This window comes from Populus euphratica, unplaced genomic scaffold (assembly GCF_000495115.2).
Source record: "Populus euphratica unplaced genomic scaffold, PopEup_1.0 scaffold593.1, whole genome shotgun sequence".
NCBI lineage: Eukaryota > Viridiplantae > Streptophyta > Magnoliopsida > Malpighiales > Salicaceae > Populus > Populus euphratica.
In genome coordinates, this window is record NW_011500471.1 from 44,178 (window position 1) to 47,766 (window position 3,589).

A 3,589-nucleotide genomic window follows, 5' to 3' on the forward strand; every position below is an offset into this window, starting at 1 on the left:
ATTTGCAAATGATTTATTCTTAGGAAGAAATCACGGATGAAAAAGGCACTGAAAATGCTAACGCGGATATTTTGTCAAGAGTGACAACAGATTCGACATCCAACATCACACCAATTGATGATCATTTTCCTAACGAATCCTTACTTTCTCTTAGTCCAATACCTTGGTATGATAAAAAATATTAATTTTCTTATGTCAAGAGATTTGCCAACCGATTGGAGTACCCAAGACAAAGGAAAGTTTTTGAACGAAGTGAAAAACTTTTATTGGGATGACCCTAACTTATTTAAATATTATCCTTATTAAATATTTCAAAGATGCATTCCTGATAATGAGGTAAGTAGTGTCATTAAATTTTATCATTTCTCGGCATGTGGGAGCCATTTCTAATCAAGAAAGAGAACTACAAAAATCTTACAAAGTGAATTTTACTGGCCCACTATGTTCAAGGACTCACATGCATTCTGTAAGTCTTGTAAAAATTTTCAAAAGTTGAGATCTATTTCAAACGTCACATGATGCCTTTAAATCTTATTCTTGTCATGGAGATCTTTGATTGTTGGGGTATAGATTTCATTTGGTCCATTTCCTCCATCATTTAGTTTCTTGTACATATTAGTTACAGTAGATTATATTTCAAAATGGATAGAGGCAATTTCAAGTTGAAACAATGATCATAAAACAATGATAAAGTTTTTGAAAGAAAATATTTTGAGTCAATTTGGAATCCCTCGAGCCATGATAAGTGATGGTGGAACACATTTCTGCAACAAGCTATTTGAGTCTTTAATGAAAAAATATGGAATCACACATAAAGTTGCCACCCTTTATCACCCTTAAATAAGTGGATAAGTAGAGCTTGCTAATAAGGAGATCAAACATATTTTGGAGAAAACAGTAAACCCGAATAGGAAAGATTGGTCTTTAAGACTTCATGATGCACTTTGGGCTTATCGAACTGCTTATAAAACATCATTAGGTATGTCACCTTATAGACTAGTCTATGGAAAACTTTGTCACTTGCTTGTGGAACTTGAACATAAAGCTTATTAGGCTATTAAAGCTTTCAATTCAAATTTAGATGATGCTAGTCAACTGCAAAAATTATAGATAAATGAGCTTGAGAAAATAAGAAATGATGCATATGAAAATTCAAGAATTCATAAAGCAAGAATAAAAGAATTTCATGACAAGAAAATACATAGAAAAACCTTCAATGTTGGTCAAAAAGTCTTGCTTTATAATTCTCGACTGCATTTATTTCCTGGAAAATTAAGATCAAGATGGAGTGGTCCTTTTATTGTGAAACATGTGTATCCATATGGGGCCTATGACATCGAGAATCCAAAGAATGGCAATGTTTTCAAGGTAAATGGACATCGTCTGAAAGTTTACTTTGATAATTTTTCAGTTGAACATGACTCTATTGAATTGGGTGATCCTGTATATAAAGATTGATTTTATTTTATTTTATTTTATTTTTGTTTCTTTTTGAGTGATTTTTGCAAGTTTCTTCACCCCGGTCAAATGGCGGATAACGGTACTCCGTGACTTAAGTCGGTTCTTTCCGTTTCCCATAATTACTGATATTTGTGTATATATTTGTGCAATTCTTTGAATCTCTCTTCCAATTCTCATTTGAAAATGGACACTAATCTTGAAAAATTGAAAAAGTATTTTCCCGCTCTGCCTTAGAATGCGATTACAAAAATTTACCGTGCTAGATGTGCAAGATTGAGATTATTAATGAATCATGGAATTCCTGAAGATATTCGTTGGTTGATTGAAGCAAAGGTCCGATTATTAGGTGAGTCCTCTAACTTCTTCATTTCACACATGCCTGGAACAGGTAAAAGCACTTTTGCAAAGAAACTTAATGCAAAATCATTGAAAGTCTATCATCTATGTGCCAAATAGACTTGTAATGCATAATGTCGTTCTTTAAGAATGGTATCTATAAACCGTGAAGATAAAATACAATTCATTAAGGATGGCCTGAGTAAGGAGTCTTTAGATAATCTTCTATTGACTCTTGAGACGCATCCTAGTGGAGATGTGCATCGTGCAATTCATGATTTATGGCCACTATTTCATAAAGAACATGATCGACTTAGTCTTGGATAAAGAACATCATCGACTTAATCTTGGGAATCTAACTAAAAAAGACCATCTTTGTCAGATTTTAAGAAAACTGGATGGAAAGCCTATCCCCGACCCATAGAGGGCGTTTAAGCCGTTCTTGGACGTAAAACCAAGGGAAGATGTGAGCCACAATCACAACTACCTGTACATACACATGCTTGGTTTTATTATTGTGTTTTGTTGTTTCTTATATTTGTTTCAGTGTGTTTCAGGTTTGTCAGTGTTCGTTATTTCAGGTGATATCTTCTATACTCTATCTTTCTACCTTAGAACATTGAGGACAATGTCTCGTTTTGGTTGGGGGGAGAGGGTAGTAGTTGATAAAAAAAAAATTGTTTTTCATTTCATAAAGCATGTGCATAATTGTTGTTACTAGGATGGCAGAGTAAAGGAGTTCTTTTGTTAAAGTGACTCTTGAGACGCATCTTAGTAACCATTCTTAACAAGGTCTATTATAATACTTCCTGAAATATTCAGGTTTACAAACTCTCGTATTGTTACCACTTAATTCTGCTCATATACTTATTTAACATGTATTTTTAAACCTTAATTTACACACACACACTTTAAAGCTTTAGCACGTGGGGACATCATTGAAAAAACAATTAGAGAGGAACTACAGGTCTCCACAATGTCTGCTCGAATGAATGCAATGTTTAACCATGTTGATGCCTTCATTGCCTTACCACGTGGTCTAGGCACATTGAAAAATTTCATATTTCCTCTTGGGCCCAACTACACATTCACCATAAACCCATAGGCTTGTTAAATGTTAATGGTTATTATGATAAATTGTTGTCTTTTCTTGATCATGCTGTGGAACAGGAATTTCTAACATCTTCTGCACGACAAATCATAATCTCTGCTACTACTGCTGAACAATTGATTGACCAACTACAATCTTTCATTCCTGTGATTGATCCTTCCATGAGTCGCATAAATTGGTCATCTACGGGAAGCCGTAAAAAGCTTAGATTGGATTTGAGCCTTCATTTGTGAATTTTTGTGTCTTTTGGTTTTATTATTATGTTTTGTTATTTCTTATTTTTGTTTCAGTGTGTTTCAGGTTTTGTCAGTGTTCGTTATTTCAGGTGATATCTTTTATACTCTATCTTTCTACCTTAGAACATTGAGGACAATGTCTCGTTTTGGTTGGGGGGAGAGGGTAGTAGTTGATAAAAAAAAAAATTTCATTTCATAATTGACCAAAAAAATTAAGTAACTATGTTTTTTATTTCATGAAGCATGTGCAAAATTATTGTCCTTTATGTCTTTTACTTTTATTATTGTTTTTTGTTGTTTCTTATATTTGTTTAAGTGTGTTTCAGGTTTGTCAGTATTTGTTATTTCAGGTGATATCTTCTATACTCTATCTTTCTACCGTAGAACATTGAGGACAATGTCTCATTTTGGTTGGGGGGAGAGGGTAGTAGTTGATAAAAAAAAA